Source organism: Lampris incognitus, chromosome 20, assembly GCF_029633865.1.
Source record: "Lampris incognitus isolate fLamInc1 chromosome 20, fLamInc1.hap2, whole genome shotgun sequence".
Classification (NCBI taxonomy): domain Eukaryota; kingdom Metazoa; phylum Chordata; class Actinopteri; order Lampriformes; family Lampridae; genus Lampris; species Lampris incognitus.
In genome coordinates this window covers 21,505,761-21,521,592 of record NC_079230.1, presented here as the reverse complement: position 1 = coordinate 21,521,592, position 15,832 = coordinate 21,505,761, and the positions used below count along the sequence as shown (strand labels likewise).

Genomic DNA, 15,832 nt, shown 5'->3' with positions numbered 1-15,832 from the left:
CTTCCCTCCCCTACCAAGTCTGCTATTTCTGCAAAGCAAGCCCCTGCAAGAATACTGCATGATAAGAAATAACTGACGAAAGCAAACCGCTGCAGACAGAGTCACAGAACTGCGCCTTCATCTGTTTGCATGTTGTTTGCATGATATTTTTCCCCCTTCTATTTTGTAAATGGTCTGGTGCCAGGGAACAGATTCCATTGAGCTGATTCCTATTCAGCTATTCTGCTTGATTTCCCCCCCCCCCCCCGGTCTTTCTGTTCTCTGAGAAAAAATAAAAAATAAAACAACTACATAAACAAAAAATATACCCCCCCCCCCGCATTTGAGAATTTCCGCCCTCCCAGCTTGTCGGTTCCCATTTGAAAGAACCAACCCTCTAGAATTTGGTTTATTTAAGCCTTAGCGAAATACGGCGCGGCACACAGCGAGGTTTCACTGAGGTAAGATAATTGTTTGTGTAAATACGGCGTGACGGGAGGGCTTTACTCAATTGGGGAAAATGTACTTTCCGTCGAAAAGTGTTGACAGATTATCAAGAAACGGTAAAACAAAGGCAAAGAGGAGCGAGAGAAAAGGGGGCGGGGGGCGGGGCGAGAGAGGGGCCGGGGTGCAATCCCCTCCCCTTAAGAAAACGCAACATATTTCTTTGAAAGACAAAAGTGTTAAGTTAGGCTACTCCGTACGCTGTCAATAGTGACGTTCGTCATCTGGCCAGCCGCGCGGTCTATATATTGATTAAACCATCCGTCACTTCAGCTCTACAAGACATTATTTCTAATTAAAAAGTAAGTCGTAAATCGTGGGCTTTATTGCTCGACTGAGGCTGTAAATAAAATTAAAGGGAGGGCTGGAACAGATTGCAGCTCCTATCTACGGTTTAGAGCCGCTGTTAGAGAGGACAGGCACGTACGACGAGACCTCCGGGGGATTTTCATATGCAGACTGTTTCATTTCAGATGTGCAGATACGAGGCTGCTATTCCTCCAACTGGTGCTATTTCTTCCCTTAAGTTGGAGGTTCCGACCCAACCTATGGGCGGCCGAATGTATAGGCCGAATCAGAAAACCCTCAAATCCCCGTGTTACCTGCGGCTTGGTCGGGCGTCCCTACAGACACAATTGGCCGTGTCTGCGGGTGAGAAGCCGCATGCGGGTATGTGTCCTGGTCGCTGCACTAGCGCCTCCTCTGGTCAGTCGGGGCGCCTGTTCGAGGGGGAGGGAGAACCGGGGCGGAATAGCGTGAGCCTTCCACGCGCTACGTCCCCCTGGTGAAACGCCTCACTGTCAGGTGAAAAGAAGTGGCAGGCGACTCCCCATGCATCGTAGGAGGCATGTGGTAGTCTGCAGCCCTCCAGAGGGGGTGGAGCAGCGACCGGGACGGCTCGGAAGAGTGGGGTGATTGACACTTGGGGAGAAAATGGGGGGGGGTCATCCTCCATTAAATTGAGTGCACAGAAAAGGAAAATGATCCGTTGTTATTCGAATCTGTATATAATTACAAAAGAAAAGCTTTGACAGGTCTTGAAAGCCTTCCACTCGACAAGAACCAACATGCATGCGGTTTAGATTGTGCAGCGCTAAACAAGCATTTTGGTGCCGAATAAGACAGCGGGATTTTTTTTTTGTCTTTTTCCAGATTAAAAGAGACCATGAAAACATCGCCACTGTAGCCATAGGCCACAGTTTAGACAAGCAAAGACAGAGCTGCCCTTCAGTCATGGCGCAGGACTCCTGACATTTGAGGACTTGTGATTACCTCAGTGTGCGAGCCAGCTGTCAGGCAGCGGACTCCCACGACAGCGAGTTGCGGAGCGGTGTTTTTTTGTTTTTTTTTTGTTTTGATGGGCACTGATGGACGCTTGCGGGGGGGGGGTAGGAGCGAGTAGGAGGGGAAGTGATGAAAGAAAAGGCATCGCATCCCGTCGGCACTTGCTGGACCGTGTCACGCTGAAAGAGCCGCGACTTGCGGGGAAAACTCGCGGCACCAACAGCATCCTGCCTGGGATGCAAAACACTGATCTGCGTCGCAATAAAAATAAATGGAAAAAAAACTATTGTAACGTGCATGGATAAGTAGACACGTTGGTCCTTGCCTAACGGGTGCAGGGGCGGATCTACATGGTGGCAAGGGGTGGCAGCTGCCACCTCTGGGACACAGTCTTGCCACCCCTTTGCCACCCCAGGAAAAAATCTCTAGATCCACTACTGAACGGGTGGGACCCTTTAGTCGACTGGTTAACGTTGTCGCTTGCGGAGCGGGAGACATGGGTTCGCGTCCCGGCTGTGGCGGTCTCCAGGACTGTCCCCCGAATTCGCTACACTATATAAGACTAGCTGAAGTGTCTCTACCACCTTCAGCGCCAAATAAAGAAGGCGCATAGGGTGGGAGTAGTGTTAACCTCCCCACCCGCCCCATTAAAAAAAACAGACAGGCAAACCCCGACCCTGCTGACAAAGATGACAACAAGCTAACACTGGCGATGCAACGAGACAGACGCCATATTGGCTACCTGATAATGTCACACAAGCCGTTTGCCAAAGTGAAGGAAATCGCCGAGCTCTTGGCGAGAGAGAGAGAGAGTATTGCCCCCTTGGGGCAAGGAGCAGGCGGGGGCCAGTGGCAAGAGGAACTAATGAGCGAGCTAAAAAGGACGAGATGGAGTGATCCTCTATAAAAAGACCAACAGTAATCTCGTCCTTTCCTCCCTCGGCTCTTCCTTTAATGTCCTAAGAGATGTGGGCTCCTCCGTAAAGCCCACTGCCTCCACACATCAAATGGGGCTGATAAGAGCGGCACACCTCACGGCAGCTGAAGCTCTGGACAGGCGGCGTTGAAAGTTCACAAGAGACTCAATGTTGTGAAAATCAAAGAGGCGGGGGGGGGGGGCTCCTTAAGTCATTATGAGTCTCTTTGGACTAGAATCCTTAGAATCCCTTAAATATGTTCGAATGATGTCCTTTACTGCATGTGGCTGCAAACAGTTTCTCTAAACTGTGCCTTGAAGCTCCGATATCAGCAGTGGGGTTTGAATTAGGGCCGAGCCTTCTTGGGATTCCTGTGTCATATCGGATGATATCAGGAACAGCCCCGGCGGTATGACTGGCACTTGAATCTAATTGGCAAAAACAGATTGTCGTATTCATTTACATTAGAATAAATGGTGGAAGGTGGAATTCAGAGAGAGAGAGAGACAGCGAGAGAGAGAGACAGCGAGAGAGAGAGAGAGAGAGAGAGAGAGAGGGGGGGGGGGGGGGGGAGAGGAAGGGAGCAAATGTGTGCTGGAAGAGCAGAAGATGGGGAGCGAGAAAGAGGGGGGGAGGGAGGGAGAGGGAGGAGGAAGGGAGTAAATGTGTGCTGGAAGAGCAGAAGATGAAGAGAGAGAGAAAGAGGGAGGAGGAAGGGAGCAAATGTGTGCTGGAAGAGGAGAAGCTGAAGAGAGAGAGAAAGAGGGAGGAGGAAGGGAGCAAATGTGTGCTGGAAGAGCAGAAGATGGGGGAGAGAGACAGAGAGGGGGGGGGAGGAAGGGAGCAAATGTTTGCTGAAAGAGCAGAAGATGGGGAGAGAGACAGAGAGAGACAGAGGGAGGAAGGGAGCAAATGTGTGCAGAAAGAGCAGTAGATAGAGAGTGAGAGAAAGAGAGAGTGGGGGGGGGCGTATACCCCAAGAGTCAGTGAGTCACATTGTTTGTTCTCTTTTTAAGGGTGTTGTGTTATTAAGACACCCAAACTGTCTGGGCGGCTATCAGAAGTGCAGCCGGGCACATGACAAGGCACTTATGCCAACATCCCGATGCCCCTTTTAAAAATGCAGCTTTATCCAAATTGACACCCCTTCCCATCCTCTGTTTCTCCCTTGTCGTACTTGGGAGACACGCCAGTAGGACGGGGTCTTGCGGGAAGACCAAACACGTTGGTTGGAACATCCACCTGCAGAGCACTCGGACTGAAGATGCAGGCTATGTCATGTGTGTGCACGCGTGCAAGTTCCCGCGTGCACGTATGCCGGTGCAAACAGCAAATCGCCGAGGCTATTCGCCCAGCCAATCAAGACGGGGTGGTGGGGTGTTTAAAAGCAAAAGTGCACTCTTTGCATTAAATGAAAAGATAAAAGCAAACAACATCATGTTAAGAGTCAGAGCCCTGATGACTGTTCACACTTGTAGTGATTTGTGGTAATTGCGCTGGTGTTTCGAGCACTCTGTGTCCCAGAGACCCATTCAAAATGAAACACGAGAGCCAGGGTTGCAATTTAAGCACCCTCCCCAACGCTAAATGAAACAAGTCTAGGTCATAACCTAGTATATGGCCGGAACGTGTATGGTCGACGTTCAAAATTGTGGCCAATTTGTTAAGAGGGATAGTCAGACGTAGTGTCTAATGTGAATCCCTGGATATTAAATGTTCACCTGCAATTTACTGTAGTGGTCCCAGTAATATTTGTTGTTAAAGTGCACCAAAGTAGCATATACCATGACATCGTTCAGCTATGTTCAAGTGGAAAAAAAGGTTATAAATGCAGTTGTAAGAACAATACTTTACACTCATATCTTGGAATGTTTGATTTGAAAAAGAACTTAATTTATTTGTAAGTATACCTATTCTTTTTTTTTCTCCCCAGTTGTATCCAGCCAATTACTCCACTCTTCCGAGCTGTCCCGGTTGCTGTTCCACCCCCTCTGCCAATCCGGGGAGGGCTGCAGACTACCACATGCCTCCTCCGATACATGTGGAGTCGCCAGCCCCTCCTTTTCACCTGACAGTGAGGAGTTTCGCCAGGGGGACATAGCACATGGGAGGATCACGCTATCCCCCCCAGAGCTGGCGCCCCAACTGACCAGAGGAGGCGCTAGTGCAGCGACCAGGACACATACCCACATCTGGCTTCCCACTCGCAGACAAAGCCAATTGTGTCTGTAGGGACACCCGACCAAGCTGCAGGTAACACAGGGATTCGAACCGGCGATCCCCGTGTTGCTAGACAACGGAATAGACCGCTACGCTACCTGGATACCCCCAAGTATAGCTATTCTAATTATCTTTTAACACCCCCTCCTCTCCCATCTGTTCCTATCTGCGGATGTCTCTCATTCTTCTAAGCCTCACTCTGCACTGACGGGTGAACTCCCAAATGGATTGCGGCTGCTGACAGCGCCATGATGTCTACGTCACTCGCAACCGCTATCTGCTTTTTCTCAAGGCCCGATTCTCGCAGGATATTGCGCTAATGATATTCCAACGCCAACACGCCCGTAAAGTTTTGCAGCTAAGTGCAATTGCCCTTGTTTTGCGTCTTATTGCAATTGCCCATGTGGCAAAGTGGTGGCTCTGCGCCAAGAACACAGTAGGCAGGCTCAATGTCATCCTTGATGTCATCAAGTACAGCGAGAATTGTTTGACCCAGCAACCTGTACATGCGAATGAGTTCGGTCGCGGTTATATCAAAGTGATATTCTCCTTCGGAACATCTGCTCACGGGCACGGCTGGCATGACGATGCCTTCGCCGGGCTAAAATCGCTGCTGCCATGATCACTGGAAAGTCTTGGCGCGAAACCCCTTACAAATGTGCTTCAGTTCCCACCAACACTCTGAAGATGCTAACAATTCTCGCTCTAACTGCGTGTGGCTATTAGCGCTGGTGTTTGGAAATGAGGCTCATTGCTTAGAAAGGGGCCAATTTTGCACCAAATGTATGCATATGACCTAATGTAAATAGGTGCAAATAGCCCCGGAGCACTGAGACGCTATTTGTTTGGTAGCACAGTTAGGGGTGCATTTCACCCTTTGCAGGTGCTTTGAGAATTACATGGTTTCTCTCATTGCTCATCATCAGGCGCTTCTCTGGGTTCGGGTCACGGTGGCAGCAAGCTAAGTAGGGCACTCCAGACATCCCTCTACACAGCAATGCCCTGCTCCTTTTCCTGGGGGATCCCAAGGCAATCCCAGGCCAGAATGGACAAGTAGTCGTCCAGCGAGTTCTGGATCTACCCTGGGGTCTCCTCCCAGTTGGTCCTCCTGGACCAGTCTGCGATGCCAGAAGTCGGCACACCCCGGTCCCCACCTTTGCCTGCTGCCCGGCCTGCATTGCACCTTACCCCAATGCTCAACCCTGTGGGTGGTGGGTCCACGGATGGAGTTCATGGTTTCTTTTTGTCTTATTTGTGCAGGTTTAGTGGCCGCAAGAGCCACACAATCCTTTTGTGAATTCGCCAGTGAGTGTTTTGTCAGAGTGATTGTTATTTGTGGTGCTTTAACTGTGCATTCTTTCTCACGCCTCTCGGCCAACCAATTGTGTAACTTAAGTAAAAAAAAAAGCTCTAAAAAAAAGTTAAAAAAAAGGATTGCGTAAGTAAAAGTTATGTGTTCTTTCAATGGCCATCAAAATGAGCAAAAGCATGTCATTTGGACATTCAAGGTTTGTTATTTTCTTAAAGTTGGCCCAAAATCAGGTGTCAAATTTTACCCTTCATGTCTAAAAACCTTGAACGTAGCATAGTAAATCCTTCAGCAATAATATCTTATTTTTAAACGAATAATATTGTGCTTTTTATACCTTCATCCACAACTGTTCTCGATTTTCTCAACACTTGCGAGGGCACAGTCTCGTCCTCATTAATTATTCATGAGCAGACCTTTGAGTGACAGGTATAAGGGTCGGTGGGGTTGATAGCCTGCCATCGTTTCATGCACCAAAAAATGCAGTCTGATAACGCTCATAGCCTTCTTTTACTCATCCTGAGAACAAGTCCTTGCAGAGGCATTACGTTTCACTGATACGTGTATCATATCCCTTCTTATACCCTGACATGATTTAAAAAAAAAGAAAGGTAAAATAATAGATCCCTAATGGATGGATTTCACTTCGCAGCATCTAAATACATGTATTAAATGGAAACTACGGTGATGTTTGGAAATGGAAATTCAACATATTGTGAATTTAATAATAGTTGATCTATTTAGTGGTACAGTTTTGTAAATTCATGAAAACCTTTAGCTTGTGTAAGTCATATTAATATTCCTCAGATAGAGGAAACGTGCGTTCCACAGAGGGATCTTAAAAAATGCAACGATGCAGAAATCGTAGTGGGGAAAAAATGTGCTTGTATCATGATAATGCAATCCGAGGGAAATATGGTGGGGCATCGAAGACATACATACTGAATGAGGGGGGCCTTACATTAGTAGGGGAAGGGGAACGAGCAGTGATGTCTCAGCATACCCCCCTATAGTTGAAGCATAGCATAACCAGAGGAGACATGGGTAGACACACGCATACATTTAATGTATAAATAAGCATGCAATACATGTCTACATACACACACAAACACCCACGGTGACAAAGGAAGACAGGAAGTAAGACAGTGATAGAGAGACAGAGAGAGAAAGCGAGAGAAACGAAGGAATGCTGGATACTGGAGAGTGACCCAATGAGAAAAGGCAAAATAACACTGCGACTCCACGCAATATATTTTATAGCCTCTATAAGCCTATAACAAAGAACTGACTCAACCAGCGAGTGAGAACCACATCACAAGCCGTAAATTCAACAATGTCGAAAAATAACAAGGGGCGTCCGGGTAGCGTGGCGGTCTGTTCCGCTGCCTGCCAACACGGGGATCAGTGGTTCGAATCCTCGTGTTACCTCTGGCTTGGTCGGGCGTCCCTACAGACACAATTGGCTGCGTCTGCGGGCGGGAAGCCGGATGTGGGTATGTGTCCTGGTCGCTGCACTAGCGCCTCTTCTGGTCGGTCGGGGCGCCTGTTCGGAGGGGAGGGGGAACTGGGGGGGAACAGCATGATCCTCCCACGTGCTACAGCCCCCTGGTGAAACTCCTCACTGTCAGGTGAAAAGAAGCGGCTGGTGACTCCACATGTATTGGAGGAGTTATGTGGTGGCCTGCAGCCCTCCCCGGATCGGCAGAGGAGGTGGAGCCGTGACCGGGACAGCTCAGAAGAGCAGGGTAAGTGGCCGGGGGGGGATGATAATAATATATGCAAACATAGCTTGATGATGCCATTCACTGTACAGTATTTAGATTATTTGACAAAGCCCAGGTTTTTGTCACAACATGTAAAAATCATATTTTTGTACTCAAGTCCTGCTTCAGCTCAGGTTTGCATGAGTGGAAACGACTAGGGTGACATTTTCATGCTGTGTTTAACTGCAGGAGGCTTCTCACACCGCCGTAAGGACCTTTTCCCCTGCCGGGTGAAATATGACGCCAAACACATCCCAAGAAATAAAACATATTTCAGAATGTTAGAGGAGTGTCAAGACAACATCATCTTGCACTCAGGGTCAATAAATGTCACCCGATATACACCCAGTAATGTTAATGCGGCTGTGCCTTTTAGATGGTTCGTGGTAGTTTGCTGGGGTTTTTAAGCTTTATCCAACACTTGAGAATCTCGCCGACTTGCTGCTCATTGTGGCCTGAATGAACGTGAGGCCCACACAACAACAAAGACTTGCAAAGTCAACGACCTCTGGATGGAATTCAAATCAAAGCACACTGCTGACACCGCCCCAGAGGTTTTCACCCCCTCTCAATTCAAATGACTCGCTTTGCATCATTTGGAGAAGCCCGGGCAGAAATCCCACTATGATAACAAAGGGCAGGCCTGTAAGATAACAGAACCAAAACCTGGCTGGGCCAATGTCATCACTGGCCATTGTGGTCAAACAGACCTTGAACTGCTGATGCTATGGGCAAAGCATGATGGGTATGCAAAGCATTCTGGGAGGGTGTAAAGGAAGGCTTCTCAATGTGATCAATCTGAAAAAAACTGAGGCAGTCTGAGGGGGCATCTAGAGTTTTAAAATGATAGTAATGCTACAAGGCCTTGCCATGAAACAAGTCTTACATTCAGTTTTACAATAAATGGTTGAAGAAATCCGCTGGCGATGTTAAAAGAAGCTACAGCCGGGCGTCCGGGTAACGTAGCAGTCTATTCCGTTTCCTACCAACATGGGGATCGCCAGTTTGAATCCCCGTGTTACCTCCGGCTTGGTAGGGCATCCCTACAGAAACAATTGGCCGTGTCTGCGGGTGGGAAGCCGTATGTGGGTATGTGTCCTGGTCGCTGCACTAGCGCCTCCTCTGGTCAGTCAGGGCACCTGTTTGGGGGGGGGGACTGGGGGGAATAGCGTGATCCTCCCACGCGCTACGTCTCCCTGGCAAAACTCCTCACCATCAGGGGAAAAGAAGCGGCTGGTGACTCCGCATGTATCAGAGGAGGCATGTGGGAGTCTGCAGCCCTCCCCGGATCAGCAGAGGGGGGATGGAGCAGTGCCCGGGACGGCTTGGAAGAGTGGGTGTAATTGGTTGGATACAATTTGGGGGGGGGGGGGGGAAGAGGGGGGGGGGTTAAAAAAAATCCAAAAAAGAAAAAGAAGCTATAGCCTTGCTCTGCCTTGCCATATGTACTGTCATCATAGCATCGTGTGCCTGAAGGTCAAACAACTATTTGCCACAAACCCTCCCACCTTCCTAACTTCCCATCCTGCTGGGCGACACGACACTTAATCCAAAGCGACCACACATTAGATTGAAGAAAGTGCATCAAATGAAGCTCTTAATTCCATGCCGAGATGCATTTAGATATTTATCATGAACTCAATCTACGCCTATTAATTCGTTTGACATCCTTCAGGATTAATACCGAGTCTGATTTCTGAGTCACACTTCTCAGTCTCACCAGTACACAGTCTCGCAGCATGAGATCTGGCAGAAAGCGGCGGGTTGCAGGATAAATCATTTAAATGTGTTTGCAGAATGGGGATGAAAGGCATTATATGCATGCCAGATTTACTCTTCACATCCAAAAAGCTCAAGCAAGCACTACAGACCCACCACCTCCTATTCTCAATGTTATTCAAGTGACAGCACAAGTCTATTTTCACCTTGCGACTGAAGCGGCCATTTCTCTGATGTCAGCATCTCTCTTTGTCCTATCTTTGTACTAGGCCTGCTGAAAAAATATTAGCCAAGAGGGCAATTCAATTCACATTAATTCGCCGTTATTAAATGTGGGTTATCATGAAAAAAACATCTGGTGTTTGGAGAACTCACTGAGAATGCACAAACATTTCCAAATTACACTTGTTTGACACGCTCCCCCCCCCCCCGATAAAATAACTGCCAGTAGCCCTTGCTAACTCAGCAGGTAGACAAGCAACGTGTCAACAGACACCACTGGTAAACTGTGGAGGACCAACAATCTCCCCAACTGAATTCAGCCCAAGCTCCCCACAGCATGCACCGAGCCTCGAGACTCCCTTCCATATAGAGACGGGTATGGTGGGGCATGGTGCGGGAGGGGCATCCAGGTAGCCCAGCGGTCTATCAACACAGGGATCGCCGATTCGAATCCACATGTTACCTCCTACTTGGTCGGGCATCCCTACAGACACAATTGGTCATGTCTGTGGGTGGGAAGCCAGAAGTGCGTATGTGTCCTGGTCGCTGCACTAGCGCCTCCTCTTGTCGGTCAGGGTGCCTGTTTGGGGGGGGGGGAACTGGGGGGAATAGCGTGATCCTCCCACACGCTGTGTCCCCCTGGTGAAACTCCTCACTGTCAGGTGAAAAGAAGCAGCTGGCGACTCCACGTGTATCGGAGGAGGCATGTGGTAGTCTGCAGCCCTCCCCGGATCGGCAGAGGGGGTGGAGCAGCGACCGGGATGGCTCAGAGAGCGGGTGATCAGCCAGGTACAATTGGGGAGAAAAAGGGGGGAAAATCAAAACAAAAAAAAGAAAGCAAGAGAGAGAAGGGGGGGAAGGGAGACGGATGGATGTGATGAGGGACTATTTACCTGGCATGACAAGTGAGCAAAGAAAAGAAAACAAGATAAGCATGAGACCCACAGAGCAAAGGGTGGATGAAGAAAAGGAGGCCTAAGAAGCAGAAAGACAGACTGAGGAGGAAGAGTCGAGCGTGGGTGGAGAGGTTTCAGTTGGGCGGGAGGTATTGAGGAGATGGGAGGGGGGTGAGACTCCAGGCATTGGGAAATGGAAGCCAGCTGTGCGTTTGCATGATTACACCGAAAACATCATTTGCATCAAGGAATGAAATCCAAACATGCTTGGTAGATACGCGTGGTTACCAACCAAAACAATCTTCCTTGTCGCTGACGGCAGAAATTAAAGGCTTACCAGTGATGTCCCGCAGATTTGCATATGAAGATGAGCACCTATCACGAATCATATTCATAAGCATCCTACTGCACACAAAGAACAAGCCGAATTGGCCCACATGAATGCTCTTCATTACTATGTTGTGTAGCGAAAAAAAAAAACCCTGCTCGTGTGCTCCATCTTAGGCTGTTGCATATTGATGATATGCAAAAGGAGACATTTCCAGCTCGCTTCATGAGGTCTGCTGATCCTCTCTCAAGGAGCACGGCGGAGTGGCACACAGGGCGCCGTGCCGAGCAAAATGTGCGGCTGGGGCTAAGGGGTGGGGGACTAAAACCTTGTGGTTTTAGTCATCAATTTGTGCAGCTATACCTTAGTGTGACAGAGTGCGCGGTTCTGCGGTCCTCTCAGCAAAGGTCCTTACAAATCCAGTGCATCCCATTCCAGATGACAAAACACGGCTCCATTCTGCAAAGGTGAAGAGAGTGAGAGACAGAGTGGGAGAGAGAGAGAGACAGAGACAGACAGACAGACAGACAGACAGATAGACAGACAGACAGACAGACAGAGACCGAGAGAGACAGACAGAGACAGACAGAAACAGAGAGAGAGACAGACAGACAGACAGACAGACAGACAGACAGACAGACAGACAGACAGACAGACAGACAGAGACAGGGAGACAGAGAAAGAGAGAGAGAGAGAGAGAGAGAGAGAGAGAGAGAGAGAGAGAGAGAGAGAGAGAGAGAGAGAGAGAGAGAGAGAGAGAGAGAGAGAGAGAGAGCAACAGGGAGACAGACAGAGAGAGAGAGACAGTGAGAGAGACAGAAACAGACAGTCAGAGACCGAGACAGAGAAACAGTCCGAAACAGGGAGACAGACAGACAGAGAGAGACAGACAGACAGACAGAGAGATAGAGACAGATAGAGTCAGAGACACAGACAGAGACACAGACCGAAACAGGGAGACAGACAGGGGGAAAGAGACAGACAGACAGACAGACAGACAGAAACAGGGAGACAGACAGAGAGAGACAGAAAGACAGAGTGAGAGACAGAGAGAGAGAATGCTGGTTAGAAAACACAACAGTATACTTGAGATGGTGAACGTCTCACCGAGCATAGCATGGCCGGGCACAAGACTGACATGAATTCAGCGGGATTATGTCAGAGAAAGTGGTGGCAGCCCTGGGGCAACAGGGGAGGAACGAACTTTTAATATTCATCGGCATGACCTTTAATCATTGTTCGTGTACCGCCAGGAGGACATTCTCATACTCTATCTATTAAATATACTCCACACACACACACACACAAAAAAAATCTTATTCAGAGGCACAAGACTTTATTCCTGAGGAGCCATCACCGGCAGTCCCGACATGTGTCACGAGCATCTTGTGGGCTGACCATGATCAGGGTTATTTAGTGACATCTTCATAAACGTTTCAAGTGTTGTCTGGCTCTCTGGCGATGGAGCCTGATTACCAGTGTATGAAGCACTATACGGGTCACATCAGCTTTTAATGGCTGATTTATTAGCATCTAACAGGGCCTCTGTGAGGGGGCGCAGGACAAAGAGCCTGATTTAAACTGCATTAACACTCTGCGGTAAATATCCCATACAACATTAGCATTTTGATGACTGCCTCCTCCAGTCACCTGTTTTTGAATCCTCCCTCCCTTTCCCTCTCTCTCTCTCTTTCATTTGCTCTCACCTGCTCCTGTCTCGTCCTTTGCGTCAATCCATCTATTGCACATGTCGTTCCCACTCTTTCGGCGTTTAAATCAACCCCCTTTCTCGTCCTTGTTCGCACAATGTATTCATATAAACCTTTGTGGCGATACTTCCGCTGGGCCTAGACACGGAGGCCGGGTTTAATTCCCTGTAAATCGAAGAGCCGCCTGGAATTTTATTTTATTTTCTCTAATCAATTCTTCAGAAATTCGAATATGGGAAAAAAATAAATAAAAACGTTGTCTCCCCGAGACTGGGGCCCTGAAAAAAGCATGACACCTTCCTTCCTTGCTAGCGGGTTGATTGAATGGACTGTTGCCATGAGACAGACTCTCGATCTCTGATTAAATTTCACCTGCTGTCAGGAGTGGGATAAAGAACACGCTTTTGTAAATGAGCTGTCCGTGCGTGCGTCGGATGATGAATCTTAAATCAGCGCTCATCTGTTTCAAATCAAGGTAAAATTTTATTACAGATTTAAATGGAAACTCGTGGCAGTGGGGTGTGGTTTCGCGGGAGAGCAGGCGTTTCTGTTTGCAGGGAGGCTGATTAGGGATCAGCCTGAGGTGTGCCTCATTAACAGACTATGCTTATATACCACAGTGAAGCCGGGTGCTGGACTGACACTGACGAGGACGTGGGCAAACATAGGACGAGAGGTACACAGAAAGGTCACCCCACGTCGCTCGGAGAGCTCTGAAAGAAGAGAGCAAGGCAGCGGTTCTAGCACCAGAGTCGTACCGGCCTGAGAGAGAGAGAGATTAAATAAAAGCCTGTGTTACCACCTAAACTGTGTCATTCGTTCCATCCTAACCCTTTCCGTAAGAGGGTCTAGTCACAGTGATGGACCGTACGGGTGCTTGGATGGACAGAAGTCAACAGACAGACAGACTTAGGGCAAGCCCTAAACAAGATCACCGACAACCCCCCTATCCCCCCACCCCTGGAGAGCCAGGCCAGGATGCAGCGCCAGCAAATGCAGGCCTTTCACGACCAGACCAAAGCCCTGCAGGAAATGGCCGCTCAGCAGGCCGAAGACCGGGCTCTCCTGAGGGAGCTGCTGCGCTTTCCTCTGGCTGCCCATGGGGGGGGGATCTGGCCGCTTCACCAACCCATCAGCCCCAGATCACCCTCCCCCAAGATGACAGTTTCTGACAACCCTGAGGAGTTCCTTGATGTAATTGAGACAACGGTGTCAGCATGTGGGTGATCAGAGGAGGAATGGACTATACACGTGCTCTCCCTGCTCACCAGGGAGGCACAAGCTGCCACGCACAGCCTACCAGCATCCTCCCAGGGGGATTACCACATCATCAGGCGAGCCGTCCTGGACTGGGTGGGGCTCACGCCAGAGCGACATCACTGCCGGTTCAGGGCGCTCGCCCTGGAGGACGCCAGCCGCCCCTTCATCCTGGCACAGCAGCCCCTCGACACAGCGAGACGCTGGCTGCAGCCAGAAAATTGACAACCTCCTCCATCAAGAGGCACTGGAACAGCTTATTGCCTGCCTTCCACCTGCAACTGCAGACTAGGTCCAGTGCCACTGTCCTGAGAGGCTGGACAAAGCCGTCGCCCTAGCAGAGGGCCACCTCGCCCTTTCTGCCCGGGACCGATGCAGTGAAGACACCGAGCCGGTGCCTGCGACCTGCCCAATCACAGTGAAGCTGGACTGACACTGATGCGGACACAGGCGAACACAGGATGAGAGACATAGAAGGGAGCCACATGCTGCTCGGAGCACTCTGAAAGAAGAGAGCAAGGCAGCGGTTCCAGCACCAGACCCATAGTGGCTCATACGGAGCAGAGAGAGAGAGAGACAGAGAGAGAGAGGGAGAGAGAGAGAGACATTAAATAATACCATTACCACCTAAACAGTGCCCTCGTTTCCATCCAAACCCATCCTGTGACAACAGTCTTGTCACAAAAATGTATTGTGCTTTTATTTGTCCTCACTCAAGACATTCTTTGGCTACTCTCTTGGATATTTTTTTCACCCTCTCAACACCTGTTGCCATTTCAAAAATGTCATTTTTAGTCAGTAGTGAATAGTTTCCTAGTATGTCCTCCAAAACAAGTCACCTTACTGTCCTTAAAGCAGCTCCGAAACCTGCCATAATCATCCGGTAATAACCTTGTGCAAAACACCACCATGCTAGCGGTACTCAGTATGCTGGCTATAGCCATCTGTCACCTGTCAACATCTCCCGGAGCACCTTGTATGTGCTTTGAATAGGCCTATTGCCTGCTATGACTCATAACAAGCCATACGTGCAGCATTCACTTTTAAAAATGATGACATTTTTAAACTGTGTATGTACTCGTTTTGAATATCACAAAAAGACACTGCCTCGGGAATCCAGCTGTCAGAAAACAGTACACAAGGGGTAATATTGTGCATGTGGGCCACAGATTAACACCATTCCATGCCTGTGTTAACCGTTTTAGCCCTCTGAAGATGATCAAATTCGTCCAATGTGAATTGAAATTTTGACGATTCTGATACACGTCAAAATATAACCTGGGCAGGGTGTCCGACCTGTCTTGGCTTCTTATCAAGTCTCGGGGAGCGCCTCATCAAAACCGCTGTTCATTCCATTTGATCAAATTGGAGGATTTGGCGGCGACGACAGATGCCATAGGTTGAGTTCAGCTGAACCGTTGAGCAGGTTAGGTCAGCAGAGCATCAGTCAGCTGTTTAGAGTAGTTTGGAGAGGAACACATTGCACTTTATTGCAGTATTTTTAACCACAAGGTCTTTTTTTCCGCAAAAGGAGAAAATGATTTCATAAACGAAAAACAAATTTAATTTTGGCCACACGAAATTGGCCAAATTCGGCCTTTAACAACTGCTTGGACTGTCTACTGGTCTGTGTGTTATTCAATATCATTATGTCAATTTTATGAATCTTTATATTTGGGACTTGGATAAATTAAACATGCAGAAAATAAAGGTCCATCTCCTTCC

At 48.8% G+C, this 15,832-nt stretch overlaps 1 protein-coding gene across 1 annotated transcript in view; it reads right to left on the bottom strand.

The window, feature by feature from the left end:
• The window catches only part of LOC130130478 (adhesion G protein-coupled receptor L3-like), a 257,830-nt gene extending 246,269 nt beyond the window's left edge, over positions 1 to 11,561 (bottom strand). The window contains exon 1 of the mRNA XM_056300187.1: positions 11,505 to 11,561. The gene's annotated coding sequence lies outside the window, so the exon portion shown is untranslated. The remainder of the gene's footprint in view (positions 1 to 11,504) is intronic.
• Between the last annotated feature and the right edge of the window lie 4,271 nt (positions 11,562 to 15,832).